Here is a 20195-nt window from a genome sequence, read left to right as displayed (position 1 = left end):
CTGTCTCAGAAATTACATAAAATTAGAAAAATGTATTAATGCTTATTTAGGAATTCTTTTATCAGAGCTAACAACCACGTAGCTGGCATATCCCGATTGCAAACGAGGTTTTGTATAACTTCACACATGTTTACCTGTCCTATGGAACCACACAAGATCAGGCCATTCAAAAGTATGGAAACGACCTACAATCTCAAATTGAAAAAGGACAACCAAGCTGGATGCAGAAAACAGTTAATCAATTATGAAGAAGAACATGAATCGGGACTATAACCACATTCATGAGAATTAGTACACACTGGAGTCTTGCTGTGGGCAGTCTGTTCCCCTGACCTCCCTCTTCCTCATATCCATCCACAGCACTGAGAATGGAAGGTTTCCATCCATGAGCATTTGTGTGGGCAATTTTGAAATTGCCCACTGGTTCTGAGTGTTCACCACTGGGGCTAAACTTATCAATACAATAAAGACTAATAGGTTGTATGAAATACAAGCATTTCTAGATCACTGAACTCCAAACATACAGAAATCCATCTAAATGAATTTTCTTGCAAACAATTTGGTTTTTCACCTAATTTTGTGTGCTGTCAGAAGGAAATCATGAGAGGAGATTTGCCTCTCTACTGATTTCACGAAAAGAGATAGCCAAATGGTCAATGCTTCATAGAGTGATAAAAAATGAGAGGCAGGCATGAGAGACTTCCCTGCTACAATGTGAAAGGAGGGTACAAGGGTTTGAATAGGCTTGGACCATAAGAAGTGGCACTGTTGGGAAGTGTGGCCTTATTGGAGGGGGTGTAATCTTTTTAGAGGAAGTGTATCACTATGGAGGCGGGGCTTTGAGGTCTCATATATATGCTCAAGTCTGGCCAGTGTGATCCAGATGCTCCTCCTGACTGCCTGCAGAAGACAGTCTCCTTCTGGCTGCCTCCAGATCAAGATATAGAACTCTTGCCCTCCAGCAGCATAGCTACCAGCAGGCTTCCCACCATTATGATTATGGAGTAAATCTCTGAAACTATAAGGCAGCCAAATGAATGAATTTCTTTGATAGGAGTTGCCTTGGTCATGGTGTCTCTTCACAGGGGAAAGAACAGGCAATGGTGCAGGCACAAATGGACAAATGGTATTTCTTCTTTTAAAACTTTATTATACTATTTGTTGTAGGGAGCAGAGGTCAGAGGACAAACTGTGAGTCAGTTCTCTTCTTCTACCATGAGTTTGAACTCAGGTTTGGAGGTTTGATGACAGGTACCTTTGCCAACTGAGCAATGCCACAGGCCCTATAATGTTATGTACTTATTTCTTTTAGTTTTGAGATTATAATATAAATCATTTCCCACATCTCTTTCCCCCTTCTATACTCTCCCAACCACCTTAGATCTTTTTTCAAATTCATGGCCTCTTTTTTTCATTAATGGTTGGCTATACATACTTCTAAGTACATAAGTACGACCTGCACAATATGTATAATGTTACTCATATGTACATTTTCATGGCTGATCATTTGGTATTAGATATTAGATATTAGATTTGGTATTAGAAATTAATGTACACTTCCTGGCAAAGATTCCTTCTATGCTCAGTATCAGTCAGTTGACTGTGGTTCTCTGTGTACAGTTGAAGCCTTGTGATCTTTCTCTCATCCACTTTTGGCATGTCTGTTGTTGGTCTTTGTTCAGCTCATGTTTATGCAGTCATGTAGGTTAGACTTTAAGTACCAGAAAAAAAAAAATAACCTGTGATAGGAATGTTTTAAGAATGCACATTTTGTAACAATAATTAACACTGGCTAAGGACCTCCAATGTGCCTGGAGAGGTTTATGCTGTAAATTATTAGGTAGAATCTTTGCAATACCTCTACTACTGAAACTATTATTCCCACACTTACCCATTAACAGATCAGGGACCTCTAGGTTAAGCTATTTGCCAAAGGTACTGCATAAAGGAATTTACAAAGCTGAAATATAAGCTTAGTTTTGTCAAGATTGGAGTGCAACTTTACCCTTGCCTGTATCTGTTTTAATTAAAATATGTCCTATTTAAAGAAATTTAAGTAGAATTAAACAATACAATAATAATGAATTTTTCTCTCTCCCTGTCCCTTCTCTTCTCCCTCTCCCTCTCTTCTTCCTTCTTCCTCTCCCCATTTCCTCCTTTTCTTTACTTTTTTCTCCTTCCCCAAAATGAGCCAGAAACATTACCTTACATTTAGTACCCAATTAATTGCCCTGGGATTTTACCTGGGGAGCTCTGTAAACCTTGAAGGCAGATATCATAGATGCAACTATAGTGTCACTATATGCCTGTCCATATGCATGATATTGGGGGTGGGCAGGAGGTTCACAGGAATAACAAGGCCATCTGACACCTTTGGCTGTTGTTGGGCTCTCATCTGCAAAGCTTCCTACAAATGTCTTCCTTGAACTGTTATTATTTTTAATTTTTTACCAGATGTTTCTTACTAGAAAAGTTCTTGCCCAACCATGATCATCAGCACTGCCTCCAAGGAATCTCAGAGAATCCACAAGTAGTTCTCACTCAACTCTTCAGGTAACAGGCCAAATATGTGGGCCTATGATTCCTCCAACATCACAGAACCAGCTAATCCTTTCAGAGACGCACAGAACAGCTACAGAGGACCTAGGTAAACCCTAAACAGCAATCTTAAGAAAAAAGGTTTTGTGCTAGGAGGACAAAATTCACTGTGTCTCAGTGATATTAATAACACATTCTGCTCTGTCAAAGGAAACGTTGCTTAGTTGCCTTTTATTTTCTTATTTTATTTTACTTTTTTGATGTAAGCAAGTAACTTGGACTCCTTGCAAGTTAGTTTTCTCATCTGTAAGAAGGCACTAATTACTCAAATCACTGTTTGGGATTTAAGTGGCAAAATGGTGCCAATAAATCTCTTTTTGTTCCAATCAGAATGGAGTAAAGAAGGAAGTGCTTAGTAGTAACTTTTATGGAAGTAAAATTAAAGTCTCTCAAGGAAATGAATGCAACCAGATTTCATGAAAATCTGGAATAAAAGAGTCAAGCTCTCCCTGTCTCTGGGACCCACTTCCCTTTCTACACAGTATCTCCCTCCTGTTTCTAAGGTCATAAGGCAGAATGAAGCCAGAAATGGCCCAGGAAGTTGCTTCCCTACTTTCTTAAATCCACAGAAAAAAATAAAATAAAACAGATCCATTCAAGTTCAAACTCCAGTGAAAGACTGGGATTGGCTCAATTCACATCATGTGAGTTCATCTAAAACTCACATGGTGCAGTTATCACTCCAGTTTTCTAAGCTGACCTTCTGCTAAGCATACAAAAGGAGACCATGACCACCTCACAGAAGGAAACTTGTTACCAGAAAAATAATCCCACACAGGATAGCATAATACAAACACATAATAAAAATATTTCACTGATACCCATCCTAATATAAATTCATTAATGTTTGCATATTTGTCTGGAATAAATCATATTAAGACAAAAGTTGTGTCAATTCATACATTTCTGAACAATCTAAGGATTCATATCTTTTTTTAAGCCCAAAGAAAATTTGTATTATATGCCTGGCATAGTAGTACTAGCCTATGGAGGCAGTAGTATCAGGAGATCAAGGCCAACTTTGACTAGCAATGACTCTAAAGCCGGTCTGGGATACATGAGACCATATCTCATAAAGATATCAAATCAGAATACAAAAACTGCATTATGTATTAGTTATAATGAAAATACATAGTATGTTGCTAGATAAAAAGATAAAACATGCTAAAAATAAAAAATAAATGATGCTTTAAATATATAATACAACCAGAACTCAGCATATCATGGGGTCATAACTCCATTGTTAAGTTAAAACTGTAAGTGCCACCCCCCCCCCCAGCCACTTGTTATCAGCTGAGCAACACTGAGGTGGCAACAGTGTTCTAAACAGCAATACTCCAAGCCAGTCTGAGGGAGGGAAGACAGGTGGCAGACTAATTCGGAATGTATGCCTTGGTCTTGATTGTTCTGCCTTGAGATAGGGACTCACCGAGAGACATGGTTCTCAGACCTGGTATCAGAAGACAACATGGTACCATGGAGCATCTGTCCAGAAAAAATTTCAAAATTCAACATTCCAGGCTCCCTTTTTACTGAGACAATATCATTCTCTTCACAAAATATAAAACATCCCAAGTGGAGGTGGCATCCCTTCAGTATATCCTGTTTATTTTCCATCCAATAAAATACAACAAAAAGTCAACATGCTGCTGAACAGGATTTTGCTTGTGAGCATTTTTTTTCTTTCTCCTGTCCCTGGAAACCCAAATTAACTCACAGTTTCTGTTCTCATGTTCCATTCCAACCCACGCCTCTAAATCATGACATTTATGGGCCAACCACTGTGTCTTTAGAGTGAGAAATCTCACGGACTGCATCAAGCACTTAAAGCCATTTCAAAATCAACAAGATGCATTTCCATAATTAGCCATAAAAAGTATACCAAATTGAAAATGAAAAAGGTTAATTCCTATTTTTGTCTATTTTCCCAAACATGCATAGACTAATTTTAAAGGAGTCATTCAGGCTTCCTGTATCTACCTGTGATGGGTAATCTTCATTGCTAACTTGACATTCGATTAATCAAGGCTTCTGAGGGACACCTCTGGGTTCATTAAGAGAGACGACCCAGCCCATAGGTCACTGTGATAGAATAGTATCTGAAGAAAGTAGAAAGTAGAGCACCAGCAATTCCTGGTTGGTCACAGAGAGGACAACACTCTTTGCTGACACAATCTCATTGTCACAATATCTGGGTCAAGAACACATGATCAAACCTACACAGACTGACGCCTATGAAACCATAGGCTAAAATGTATGATAAAAGTCAACTCTTCCTTTTCAAAGGTCTTTCTGGTATTTTGTCATAGCAATGTGAGAATAACTAATAAACCAGCCATAAAGCTACTTGCCAAGCCTACCTCTCCTTCTGCCAGAAACCTCACATCAGCAGGGTGACAATAGACCAGACTCATTCACAGAAAGGAGAGCAGAGGAATCTCAGAAGCAGAGATTTCCCTTTATTTTCACAAGTAAATTTTCACTTAAAACACACACACACACACACACGCACACACACACACACACACACACACACACACACACACACACCACACACCACACACACACACATTTTGAGTGTCACTTTATAAAATAATCCTTTGCTTTGGTTAGACTGTAGAAATCTGATTGTCGCCTGCCAAGATGCTCCAGGCCTCAGTGAGGGATCTCTAAAAAACTGTCAGGTTTTAGACCCCTTTGCATCATGTTCTAGAATTCCTTTTGGGTGTTTGCTGAGCCATTCTGTGACGAATAACTCCTGGACTTTTCAATAAAGTGGCAATAAACAAATATGGCTGTTAAGATTGAAAAAAGGAAATTGCAGTCTAATTTTATTTTAGATGTTCCAGCTGTGACTCCTTTCTAGGAATAAGAAATGAAACAGAGGCAGGAACAACATAAAACAGCAGTATTTTAAGAAAATCTGAAGAAGAGAAGACAAAGTGGCAGACTAATTCGTAATTCATGTTATTAATTGATAATTATGGTTCATCATTTGTTATCAAATATTAAAAGAATTTTTGGAAGAGTTAGCATCATCGTCATCTTCATCTTCATCATCATCCTGTGAAGGCAATTCACATATCTGTTTCTAACCAGGCTGCTTAGTCATAGCTCAAATGCTACACCGAAATGCTTGCAAATCCTGTCAACTCATTTTTGATAGTTAGAACATCAAACTATGCAAATGAATTTGCTATAGCTGAGCAGTGTTGACGTTTTAGGATATTTAATGATTTTCCCACCGTTCTACTCTTGTTACCTTCACCTAAGACTCAGGAAGTGCTGAAGACAGCTGCTTTTTCCTTGACTCAGTTTCAGCAGAGTGGAAGCTGGGCCTAATCCTCACCTTCCTCTTCTCTAAATACCTGCTCTCGCCCCTCTCCTAATTACATGGCTTTACGCTAATTTACATGAATTTCAGCTTTCAAAGTCAATGGTCTTTGTGGAATGCAAATAAGCACATGGCAAAATTATATTAAGTTTGCACAATTGATCTTTCATCATTTCAAATGGTACCTTTGAATAGTTCCTGAAATGTCTGTCTGAAATACTCCCATCGCTGAGTGTCATCAAGAGATGGGGGGTCACACTGGGGAAACCCATTCTCAGTGATGTAAATTACAGGGTTATTATATGTATCCTAGAACAAGAGAGCAGAAGTTTCATTCCAAACAGATGTTAAAAAAAATAGATAGCTCATAAAATCAGGTGCATTACCCTCTATCTTCTGGAAGCTACAACCCCCAAACTAGTTTTCATCAAATTGCACTGACCCTATTAACTTAATTTTCCACACACTGACCTTTTATGACTAACAATGGAAAAGCAAAACTGTGCAAATGTCCATGAAGACAGTCAAATGACTCTTAACATAATGAGAAGACAGAAATATCTTTCTTCCCATCAGCACCTGCTGATTGTCACTGCTCCTTAACCCCTTGGTCCTGCTAGCAGGTACATTTTCTATCCCCCTCAGGAGGTGTCCAGAAAACTGGTGCCTTGAAATTGTAGTTTTAGCTGCCAGCGTGGGGAGACCCAGGGAGCATTCAGTTCTCTTTATTTTAAATGCCTTTTCTAATAATAGCAGTGACATCAACTTGAAAGCTATGTCCAAGCCATTTGTATTGCCACAACAGAATTTAAAAACAAATTTTGGTATAAAAGCCAGCTACTTAATGTTAACTAGCTCAAATCTTAGTCTTTTCTTCCCAGTCAACAACTGAGCATAACTGACCCCTAAAATCATCCCTTTTTGTGTCTATACATATGAATATTTAACTCTCTGATGTCCTCCTATACTTGAATACACATAGACACAAACAAATCATTAATTTACTTTAATATATCTCAGTAATTTACATATTCCCCATGGCACCATATATATCCAACCCACATTTTTCCAAGATGGATTGGAAAAAAAATTCAATCTCCACATCCTGAAGAAAGCTCAGTTCTCTCTTCTTATTCTACTGATGCCTGACTATGGGAGTTGGATGATATTTAACAGCAAAGAAATCAGCAGTGCCTTTGATCATTTTCTTCTCTTCTTCTGTGGATCCTGGAAGCCTTGATGATGGATCGTCTTGCTTTTTGCTCATGGGGGTAACCTGGGACTTGACAACATCTGGATAGTCGCCATCAATAAATATGGGTTTGGCAAAGAAATCCAAGTGGAAATTGATGGCCCTCTTAGTAGCTTCCTGGCCAATCTCTGAGTGGGGCTCTGCTGGTTCTAACCAGCAAAAAAATAATGACAGGGAGACAAAGCCCTTCTGCTCTTCTCAGAATAAAGAATCATAGCTGTGCCAGGATCTGACATGAGCCTTAATCAAATTATGATCTGCTTGATAAGCCCCCAATCCCAACATGAGACACAACAGGAGAAAAGATACCCATGTTGTAGGCCAAAAGAGCAAGAATATTAGGCTCATTTATGGTGATCCACTGCTTCACTAGGTCTCCAAAGGTGCCAAAGCAAAACTGAGCATATCTGTCAAAGGCTTCAACAATTGATTCCGACAACCAATCTCCTTGGTCTTCTAGAGCCCGAGACAAACCAAAGTGATAGATGACCACTATGGGCGTCACCCCATTCCTTAACAAATCATCTTGATCTTGTTGTAATAGTCAATTTTGGGAAGGGGGGATGTAAGAAATGTTATTTTTAGTATATTGTCAACACATTTTAGGAGACTGGTATCAGAATGAGTCTAATGCAAAATAAAGTGTATTATGTATTCTGGTGGATCAGTGAAACATTGTGAAGAAGCATCAAAAACACCAGAGAAGACAGGATAATCAGGAAATGATGATGAGATGTGTTGGCAGGATAAGAACATAGTAGCTCCAAAACAGAGACTTTTGAGAAAATTGTTGTCACCTAATACTATGTTGGTTTTGGTTTGGTTGAAATGAACTCCATAAGAACATAACCTTTATGTGAGTTGGAATGTGTGATTTGTCTCTAAATTCCCAAACCCTGGTATCCTATCAGAATTTCCTATCAGAATGATAAATAAAGATCTATTCAGTTGATGGATCTCATTAGTGATAAAACATAAAGAAAGAAAGCAATGCAAATGACTGCCTCAGTTCCTTGCCAAGACTAATTGTCTTACAAGTCTAGGGAAAGAATTCTACTGAGTACACACAAAAGTTTAGCATCAAAGACAAGTGCAGTGGGATATGCCTATGGTCCCAAATACTTGGATCTATATGAGCCAACTACATTTGGACCAGTCTCAGCAACACTGAGATAGCCTTTTTCAGGGATCTAAAAAGTTCTATATGTATCTCAGAATGTGGATAAAAGATGCCAGGAGTCTTCACACAGTACACCCTCATGGTTGGAGTTCACACTACATTCTGACCATCTACAATAATAATAATCAAGCCCGTACTCTCAGTTGATTCTTCCACAATGGCATGAACTGGGGAGTGTAGTGAGAACAATTGTTGCAGAATTCAGAAGAATGAATGTCTTATTAAGTTGAAGAGACTCTGCCTCAGAAACCAAGGGCAGGAAGATATTGGCAGCCCTCTCATTCAATGACTCTTGCCTTGAAAGGGAGACTTTAAGGAGAAGGTAGTGGTTCTGTGCCTGACTTTCTTTTTATACGAATGAAAGAAGCCAATGCTTAGAGAAGAAAAGCTATCCTGGGTTAAGAGGCTTTTAGTGAGGTGGTGTAAAATCATGAGTAGAATTGCACTATATAAATGCACTAAATGCATAAGAAAGGCATACTGATAAGGAAGGTCTCCTTCTTTTCTAACAGTGAATATAGAAACAGACTTCTGAATGGTTTCACCCATTCTGCCATCCCCTTGCTCATTACTTAAGGGCATATTGAGAGAAAAGCAATCATATGCTGGACATAAAAACTTAGGTAAGTATGACCCTATTCCTCAGGGAGCCTACTAAGAACTCTACAAATAATACAGATACACTTACAAACAGATGAAAATGGTAGGACTACATGGTACAGATAATGTTTAGTATTTTATTTTAAAATGAGATATACCAAGCTGGAGAGATGGCACTTAACTGCTGTTCTTCCAGAGGTGCTGAGTTCAATACTCAGTAGCCACCTGATAGCTCACAACCATCTCTAATGAGATCTGGTACCTTTTTCTGGCACAGACAGGTAGAACACTGCATGCATAATAAATCAACCCTTCAATTAACCAAAATTAAATAAGAGATAACCTATACCCACTCTAAAATTAGGGCCTATGCAAGCATGCTCTAAAAACAAAATACCTTAATAGATTCAATATTAAATTATGATGCCAGCCAATATAAAGGCTATGGCCACTCTATCACCTACTAGGTCTATGATCTTAGGCTACCACAGCTCCCTGAATTATCTTTATTCATCTATAAAATATAGATAACACTAAAATCCTACTTCAGTGAGTTATTCAGTTGATAGACTAAACATGATAAGAACATTTCTTAACACATAATAAGGGCTCACTACAGATCATCCATCATTTTATTAATTAATATTATTGTTATTGTTGGATTAATATAAATTATCATCATAAGGCAATAAGAACAAAGTGTTCCTTAAAGGAAAAAAAAAAGAGAGAGAAGCAAGTATCTTGAACATTCAAGGAAATACAGACATTAAGACCATCGAAAGAAGAAAACAGAGGATTTACTCAGTTTGCTATAGTATAGAAGTCAATCACCATCACAAGAATTTGGCAAGTACTCAAGGACAGTTGCGAGAAAGAAAAAGCAAAAGCAGAAGGCTTCAGGCGTGCTGTAACTGGAATTGCTGGCATAGACAGTTGGAAGAGAGCTGAGTACAAGTGAGTATCTTCTGTGATTGGTTTGTGGGGCATATTTAGCTTTCTCCAGTTGTCCTGAGTTGGATGCAGACCTCTGTTGGGAAGAAACACTACAGAAAGTGAAAGCTGTTAGCTAACCCTGACTCTCCTGGGCAGACAGTTACAGAGGTTGTGGTTTAGCTATCTGGGCTTCTCATGTGTGTCAGAGTTTTATTTTGATCTTCTGTCTGGACAGTGTTTATATAGTTACTCTCTTAAAAGAGGTGTTCCTTCTGGGAATTGAAAGTTCCATGTCCAGGGTTCATACCTCATCAAAAGAGGAGAGAGAATGGGGAGAAGGAAGCATCATGAGCAGAGACCACATTATGCACCAGGGTAGTGGTGGCCTGGCTGAGTATTTTTAACCGTGGCTCTCTCATTTCAAAAGAGGAAAATAACATGAGTCACTTATAAGAACTCCATATCTTGGGAACTCATTTGTTTGTGACTGTAGCAGAATAACTCCTTCTATTCTCAAAGATGCCCACAGATTAAATGAGTATGAGATCAATCAGAGCAAAAGGAGACTATGATGGTGCAATTAAGGTAAAGACCTTGATACAGGAAGGTTTCTCTAGACTTTTTAGGCTTTTCAAATGGACTCAACAGAACACATAAGTCCTTAGAAGTAACAGTGTACAGGTAAGAGAAAAATCAGACTACGTAAGAATAAATCAGAGGTGAAGGCTGGGGTAGACTGGAAAAGACTGGTTTGTTGCCACTGGTTTTAAAGCTGAAGATAGCCACAAGCCAATAGATGCAAATAAAGGTGGCCCTCAGAAGAATGCCAGCAAGGACCTCAGTACCACATGTCAACAACACATATGAACCAAGTCAGAGACCACCTTATACACTTTAGAAAAAATCCACAGCCCTATAGATCCCTCCGTTCCAGTTGATAGAGCTCTGAGGACGCAGAGTTGTGTTGGTTCAAGCAGTTAAGTCAGTGGTGGTTGATTTTGGTAACAGTGAAAAAATTGATAACATTTCTGAATATACTGAACATAAGCTTCCCTTTCCTCTCTCCATAAAAAAAAAAAAAGTGTTCCAACCCCATCTCTGGGCCAATATAAATGCACATTTCCCAGTATGTAAATGGGATATCTAAGCTGATATTATACTACACTAGCCTGGGTACTGGTAAGCTTCAAGCTCCTCCTAGTGAAATCTTTTCATTGGCTTGCCTTGCATGATTGATCTCATATGTGTGTGCCTGTGTGCATGTGCATGTGTGTGTGTATGTGAGAGAGATGGCGCTCACTTTTGCTTAATTTTAGCATTAAGCCCAAGAAGGGAGCAATTCTATTCCTATTACACACATGAAAATTGGCATCAAGAGAGCCTGGGTGTTGTCAAATGAAATCAACAATATTTAGTCCCACACTGAGCCTGAGTTTTCCCCCACTACAACATATCATCTCTCCTGTTTACAAATGTTCCTGAACCAGAAAAAAAAAAAAAATGTGACTTTTCATTAACCTCAACTTCTGCCTACTCAGACCTGGTCATAATATCAGATCTTTTTTATTATTCTTTTATGAGGAACCTTTAAGGGTAGCCAATCAACTTTAATTTAAGCAACACGATAATCATGAGTTGGCATTAAATACATTTTCTGTGTTTAGGAATTCATGCTCTGCTGCATAATTTATACATAATATTGCAGAATGAAATACCTTTCTTATTTCAGCTTTATACAGTTTACTTGATGATTTAATAAAACATTTAAAACTTTTTGGTGAGATGGTAGAGTGGTGTGTGTGTGTGTGTGTGTGTGTGTGTGTGTGTGTGTGTGTGTAAGGAGAGATTAAATCTAAAGTTTTGTGAACAATAGGAAATCCCTCTGCCACTGAGCTGCATCCCCAGCAGGAATGATATCCTAAGGGCAAAGCACCATATTAACATAATTTAGTGAAAGGAACTTGGATGAATCCCTTGACCTCTGTATGCTTACACTCATTTGTGAAAGAGAGGTGCTAACAGTGCCACCTTGCGGCTATTATTAGAATTGGATAAGATCATATTGTTTAGTTTTGTTTATGAATAAGACTTGTAAGGTTCAATGACAACTAACACCCCTCCCCCCATGTTCTCAAGGGACTGTGTGTTATAAATCCGAGGATCTTGGGACTGAAAAATCATTTGGTACCTGTCTGTTGAGATACTACTCTTTGAAGACGTAAAACTTCTACACGTTTCTCTCATAGTTGGTACCACATTTCTGTTTCTTCTTTTATGGTTTATTTCTTTTCGTTTTATGTGCACTGGTGTTTTGCCTGCTTGTATGATTTATGAGTGTGCCGGATTTCCTGGAACTGGAGTTACAGACAGTTGTGAGCTGCCATGTGGCTGGTGGGAATTGAACCCATGTCCTCTGGAAAAGCAACCAGTACGCCTAACCACCGAGCCATCTCTCCAGGCCCCACATTTCTGTTTTAATTAAGTCCATTTCTGTTTAGTTGGTCTTTGAAAACTTGGAGTAGATTTGAGATAAAGGTAAAGATAAACCTCCTAAGACTAACTCACATGCAAAGGCAGCATAGGACATGCGGGTGGTGGAGCTGGTGTGGTAAAACAGGCACTACTTGAAATACTATGAACATATCAGACACCTAGTGACAAGGATTAACTACAGCTGATATTCAAGGCTCTTGGAGGCTGAGATTCTTTGTCTCAGAGGACTCTCATATGCAGGCTTATCTCATCTTACTACATCAGCACTGTTCCTCCATTTCAGAACATGTTTCCTCTATGTGCCCCATTTACCATGGTCTCTCAAAGGTCATCATATCTGTCAACACTACCTCAGATCCGTACACAATCTACCAACCCACTCAGTTCTCTCAGTTGATCAAATCCAGACTTCCTTGAGAGAGAAAAACAACTGGGAAAGGCCATGCTTTTTAACAAGGCCACAGAATTTGTTCCATAGAGGAGATAGGCTTTTTCCTTTGTCCCGTCACCAGTGACTGGGAGTGGAACAGAATGACATAGAATAAAGTAATAGAGAAACTCTGTGATAAGAGAAAATTACTAGAACTTTCAGAAAGCATGCTTCTAATAAGACAGAAAGGGGGGGAAGGGAGAGGGAAGGAAGGAGGCAAGGGAGGGAGGAAGGGAGGAAGGGAAGAAGGAAGGAAGGGAGGGAGGGAGGGAGGGAGGGAGGAAGGAAGGAAGGAAGGAAGGAACGAATGAACGAATGAAGGAACGAAGGAAGAGAGGAAGAGAGGAAGGAAGGAGGGAAGGAAACAAGAAAGTATGCAACCAAGCAACCAAGGAAAAAAAGAAGCAAGCCAGGAAGAAAGGAAGAAGGAAAAAAAAAAGAAAGAGGAAAGGGAGAAGAGAGGGAGGCTGACAAGCAGGCAGGCAGGACAAATTAGCCAACTATGAAATTGTAAGAGAGTTTGTTTTGATCACATGTCCAACCTGTGTCAGTTATGTCCTAATGCTCTTTGATTCACACTTCTAGTCTACCCACCGCCAGTTTATTTAGTGGTCCAAGAACTGTTTTAGTTCTCTGCTGCTGCTTCTGTAACAAATTACACAGAAATTGTCCCACTGCTCTGGAGGCCAGAAATCCAAAGAATTTTCAAGAGGGTTAGGTCAATATAGCCAAAGAGTCTCCATCTTCTGGCAATCTCTCAATTACAATCCACTTTCTTGTCTTTTCTGGATGGTAGAGGTCTCCTGTATGCCTCTGTTATAGTCACTTTCTTTGTCTTTACCTCAACTCTCGCACTCAGTCTTCTTCAGTTCTTACGTTCCCAACTCTGATCATCCATCTTCCCTCCTTTAATGATCTATGTGACTACAGTGGTCCCACACAGATCATACAAGATAACCTCATCTCTATATCCTTAACTTAATGACATCTGTAAAGTTTCTCTTGCCAGTTAAGGTAATGTCTTCACAATGTCTAAAATTCAATACAAGGGCATGTTTGGCATGTAAGGAGACATTATTCAGTCTACAGTTAGGCTTGATGTGAAATACAAGGTAAATTTGAGTTAGTCAACTTATTTAAGTCATTTCTACTAAGTATCCTTATACTTGAAGTCTTAAAGTGAACATGAATTTCTGCATGTATATTCACATTTTTTCTTTCTTTCCAAGAACTGTGTCTCCTAGTAATACCATAAAACCTACATTTGTGGCAGATATGAAAATGCACTTAGACAGCTAAAAAATACAGAGCTATGTGATTCCAGTTGCCAACTCATTCTTTTCTTGTTAAACCTTGAAAACTTGACATTTGAAAAAGAAACGCTATGCCACAATCTTAAATTGTAAAATATTCTGCCAGCTTGAGAACATAGAATTTTACAAGGCTCCAAATGTCCCATAATCAAACTTTGGAATGGGTAGTCAAGCATGCACACACACACAGAGAGAGAGAGAGAGACAGGGACAGAGAGAGACAGAGACAGAGACAGAGACAGAGAGACACAGACACAAGGCACAGACACAGAGACAGACAGAAGAGACAATAGAGACAGAAATACAGAGAGGGACAGAGACAATAAGAGAAACAGACAGAGACAGAGACAAACAAAGAAACAAAGACACAGAGTGTTTCTGGACAAATACAGTAAGAGAAGTTGATTGTTTTTACATGTTCTTTGAGAAAATATTTAAATTGGGGGGAGGAATACACACCAGCCTTTCTGAGTTTAAACCATTTCAACCTCTTTAACAGTTCACTGCACAAGAATGAGAAACTGCTTGTAGAAGTCCTGCCTCTTATAAGGACCTCCCGTGCCCTTTGGTTCAGGAGAAAGTTTGCACTATTAATCAGCTATGGCTGAGGCCAAACACACATACACAAAAATCTTTGTGTAGTGGCCAGGTGATCACCATGTGTGCTTGGCATGAGTCTTTCCTCACCACACCCAGATCACCTGACTTTCGCAACCTTTGTACCTCTGCTTCCTGTTCCCCTGTCTCTGACTCTATTCTCTTGGCTTAGGAACTCACACTGTGTACACAAACTTCTGTACATGTTAATCTGAACCTCAACATCTGATATACTGGTATAGCTCCATAGGTCTTTAATTAAAACTTTGGTAAAGGGCAGGGGAATCTGGGGAGATGGTTCAATCTGTACAAGGCTTGTCTTGCAAGTCCAAGGACCTGAATTCCGTCCCCAGAAACCATATTTTTAAAAGTTGGGTGTGTTGTAATAACCTTGTACTGTGGTAGCAGGAACATAGAAAGAAAGACCCATGAGCTCACTGGCTAGCCCAACCAGCCAGGACTACTTGGCAAGTTCTGTGCCAAAAGGGGAACCTATTTCAAAACTAAGAGGGAATGAGCCTGAGGAAAGACATCAAAAGGCTCTCTTCTGGCCTCTACAAGCATGTACATACATGCACACACACACACACACACACACACACACACACACACAATGCCTTTGTAGAACAACCAGAATAAGTAAATAAATAAGTCTTGAGAGAGAATGTCTTCCGGATTTTGGGTGTTTTAGAAAGAAAAAGCCCTGCTCGCTTCGGCAGCACATACACTAAAATTGGAACGATACAGAGAAGATTAGCATGGCCCCTGCGCAAGGATGACACGCAAATTCGTGAAGCGTTCCATATTTTTAACACAAATTCCAGCCCAGACTACTATACCCAGCCAAACTCTCAATTACCATAGATGGAGAAACCAAAGTATTCCATGACAAAACTAAATTCACCCATTATCTCTCCACGAATCCAGCCCTTCAAAGGATAATAATAGAAAAAAACCAATACAAGGACGGGAACCACGCCCTAGAAAAAACAAGAAGATAATCCCTCAACAAAACTAAAAGAAGACAGCCACAAGAACAGAATGCCAACTTTAACAACAAAAATAACAGGAAGCAACAATTACTTTTCCTTAATATCTCTTAATATCAATGGTCTCAACTCCCCAATAAAAAGACATAGACTAACAGAATAGCTACACAAACAGGACCCAACATTCTGCTGCTTACAGGAAACCCATCTCAGGGAAAAAGACAGACACTACCTCAGAGTGAAAGGCTGGAAAACAATTTTCCAAGCAAATGGTCTGAAGAAACAAGCTGGAGTAGCCATTCTAATATAGGATAAAATCGACTTCCAACCCAAAGTTATCAAAAAAGACAAGGAGGGACACTTCATACTCATCAAAGGTAAAATCCTCCAAGAGGAACTCACAATTCTGAATATCTACGCTCCAAATGCAAGGGCAGCTACATTCATTAAAGACACTTTAGTAAAGCTCAAAGCACACGTTGCACCTCACACAATAATAGTGGGAGACTTCAACACACCACTTTCATCAATGGACAGATCGTGGAAACAGAAACTAAACAGGGACACAGTGAAACTAACAGAAGTTATGAAACAAATGGACCTGACAGATATCTACAGAACATTTTATCCTAAAACAAAAGGATATACCTTCTTCGCAGCACCTCACGGGACCTTCTCCAAAATTGACCATATAATTGGTAACAAAACAGGCCTCAACAGATACAAAAATGTTGAAATTGTCCCATGTATCCTATCAGACCACCATGGCCTAAGACTGATCTTCAATAACAACATAAATGATGGAAAGCCAACATTCACATGGAAACTGAACAACACTCTTCTCAATGATACCTTGGTCAAGGAAGGAATAAAGAAAGAAATTAAAGACTTTTTAGAGTTTAATGAAAATGAAGCCACAACGTACCCAAACCTATGGGACACAATGAAAGCATTTCTAAGAGGGAAACTCATAGCTCTGAGTGCCTCCAAGAAGAAACGGAAGAGAGCACATACTAGCATCTTGACAACACATCTAAAAGCTCTAGAAAAAAAGGAAGCAAATTCACCCAAGAGGAGTAGACGGCAGGAAATAATCAAACTCAGGGGTGAAATCAACCAAGTGGAAACAAGAAGAACTATTCAAAGAATTAACCAAACGAGGAGTTGGTTCTTTGAGAAAATCAACAAGATAGATAAACCCTTAGCTAGACTCACTAAAGGGCACAGGGACAAAATCCTAATTAACAAAATCAGAAATGAAAAGGGAGACATAACAACAGATCCTGAAGAAATCCAAAACACCATCAGATCCTTCTACAAAAGGCTATACTCAACAAAACTGGAAAACCTGGACGAAATGGACAAATTTCTGGACAGATACCAGGTACCAAAGTTGAATCAGGATCAAGTTGACCATCTAAACAGTCCCATATCACCTAAAGAAATAGAAGCAGTTATTAATAGTCTCCCAGCCAAAAAAAGCCCAGGACCAGACGGGTTTAGTGCAGAGTTCTATCAGACCTTCAAAGAAGATCTAATTCCAGTTCCGCACAAACTATTTCACAAAATAGAAGTAGAATGTACTCTACCCAACTCATTTTATGAAGCCACTATTACTCTAATACCTAAACCACAGAAAGACCCAACAAAGATAGAGAACTTCAGACCAATTTCTCTTATGAATATCGATGCAAAAATCCTCAATAAAATTCTCGCTAACTGAATCCAAGAACATATTAAAGCAATCATCCATCCTGACCAAGTAGGTTTTATTCCAGAGATGCAGGGATGGTTTAATATATGAAAATCCATCAATGTAATCCATTATATAAACAAACTCAAAGACAAAAACCACATGATCATCTCGTTAGATGCAGAAAAAGCATTTGACAAGATCCAACACCCATTCATGATAAAAGTTTTGGAAAGATCAGGAATTCAAGCCCATACCTAAACATGATAAAAGCAATCTACAGCAAACCAGTAGCCAACATCAAAGTAAATGGAGAGAAGCTGGAAGGAATCCCACTAAAATCAGGGACTAGACAAGGCTGCCCACTTTCTCCCTACCTTTTCAACATAGTACTTGAAGTATTAGCCAGAGCAATTCGACAACAAAAGGAGATCAAGGGAATACAAATTGGAAAAGAGGAATTCAAAATATCACTTTTTGCAGATGATATGATAGTATATATAAGTGACCCTAAAAATTCCACCAGAGAACTCCTAAACCTGATAAACAGCTTCGGTGAAGCAGCTGGATATAAAATTAACTCAAACAAGTCAATGGCCTTTCTCTATACAAAGAATAAACAGGCTGAGAAAGAAATTAGGGAAACAACATCCTTCTCAATAGTCACAAATAATATAAAATATCTTGGTGTGATTCTAACTAAGGAAGTGAAAGATCTGTATGATAAAAACTTCAAATCTCTGAAGAAAGAAATTAAAGATGATCTCAGAAGATGGAAAGATCTCCCATGCTCATGGATTGGCAGGATCAACATTGTAAAAATGGCTATCTTGCCAAAAGCAATCTACAGATTCAATGCAATCCCCATCAAAATTCCAACTCAATTCTTCAACGAATTAGAAGGAGCAATTTGCTAATTCATCTGGAATAACAAAAAACCTAGGATAGCAAAAAGTCTTCTCAAGTATAAAAAAACCTCTGGTGGAATTACCATGCCTGACCTAAAGCTTTACTACAGAGCAATTGTGATAAAAACTGCATGATACTGGTATAGAGACAGACAAGTAGACCAATGGAATAGAATTGAAGACCCAGAAATGAACCCACACACCTATGGTCACTTGATCTTCGACAAGGGAGCTAAAACCATCCAGTGGAAGAAAGACAGCATTTTCAACAATTGGTGCTGGCACAACTGGTTGTTATGGTGTAGAAGAATGCGAATTGATCCATACTTATCTCCTTGTACTAAGGTCAAATCTAAGTGGATCAAGGAACTTCACATAAAACCAGAGACACTGAAACTTATAGAGGAGGAAGTGGGGAAAAGCCTTGAAGATATGGGCACAGGGGAAAAATTTCTGAACAGAACAGCAATGGCTTGTACTGTAAGATCGAGAATTGACAAATGGGACCTAATGAAACTCCAAAGTTTCTGCAAGGCAAAAGACACCGTCAATAAGACAAAAAGACTACCAACAGATTGGGAAAGGATCTTTACCTATCCTAAATCAGATAGAGGACTAATATCCAACATATATAAAGAACTCAAGAAGGTGAACTTCAGAAAATCAAATAACCCCATTAAAAAATGGGGCTCAGAACTGAACAAAGAATTCTCACCTGAGGAATACTGAATGGCAGAGAAGCACCTGAAAAAATGTTCAACATCCTTAATCATCAGGGAAATGCAAATTAAAACAACCCTGAGATCCCACTTCACACCAGTCAGAATGGCTAAGATCAAAAATTCAGGTGACAGCAGATGCTGGCGTGGATGTGGAGAAAGAAGAACACTCCTCCATTGTTGGTCGGATTGCAGGCTTGTACAACCACTCTGGAAATCAGTCTGGTGGTTCCTCAGAAAATTGGACATAGTACTACCAGAGGATCCAGCAATACCTCTCCTGGGCATATATCCAGAAGATGCCCCAACTGGTAAGAAGGACACATGCTCCACTATGTTCATAGCAGCCTTATTTATAATAGCCAGAAGCTGGAAAGAACCCAGATGCCCCTCAACAGAAGAATGGATACAGAAAATGGGGTACATTTACAGAATGGAGTATTACTCAGCTATTAAAAAGATTGAATTTATGAAATTACTAGCCAAATGGATGGACCTGGAGGGCATCATCCTGAGTGAGGTAACACATTCACAAAGGAACTCACACAATATGTACTCACTGATAAGTGGATATTAGCCCAAAACCTAGGATACCCAAGATATAAGATACAATTTGCTAAACACATGAAACTCAAGAAGAATGAAGACTGAAGTGTGGACACTATGCCCCTCCTTAGAATTGGGAACAAAACACCCATGGAAGGAGTTACAGAGACAAAGTTTGGAGCTGAGATGAAAGGATGGACCATGTAGAGACTGCCATATCCGGGGATCCACCCCATAATCAGCATCCAAATGCTGACACCATTGCATACACTAGCAAGATTTTATTGAAAGGACCCAGATGTAGCTGTCTCTTGTGAGACTATGCCGGGGCCTAGCAAACACAGAAGTGGATGCTCACAGTCAGCTAATGGATGGATCACAGGGCTCCCAATGGAGGAGCTAGAGAAAGAACCCAAGGAGCTAAAGGGATCTGCAACCCTATCGGTGGAATAACATTATGAACTAACCAGTACCCCTGAGCTCTTGACTCTAGCTGCATATGTATCAAAAGATGGCCTAGTCAGCCATCACTGGAAAGAGAGGACCATTGGACAAGTAAACTTTATATGCCCCAGTACAGGGGAACACCAGGGCCAAAAAGGGGGAGTGG

General features: G+C 39.2%; 1 non-coding gene and 1 pseudogene across 1 annotated transcript; one reads left to right on the top strand and one right to left on the bottom strand.

The window, feature by feature from the left end:
- Positions 6938 to 7733, bottom strand: Gm7205 (predicted gene 7205; annotated as a pseudogene).
- Gm22618 lies at positions 15434 to 15540 on the top strand. The gene has a single exon (XR_003956035.1). It is a non-coding gene; the product is annotated as a U6 spliceosomal RNA (small nuclear RNA).
- The last annotated feature ends 4655 nt before the right edge of the window (positions 15541 to 20195 follow it).

The sequence above is a fragment of the Mus musculus genome, chromosome 5 (assembly GCF_000001635.26).
Source record: "Mus musculus strain C57BL/6J chromosome 5, GRCm38.p6 C57BL/6J".
Taxonomy (NCBI): Eukaryota; Metazoa; Chordata; class Mammalia; order Rodentia; family Muridae; genus Mus; species Mus musculus.
The sequence above is the reverse complement of the archived record's forward strand: the minus strand, read 5'-3'. Positions and strand labels throughout refer to the sequence as shown.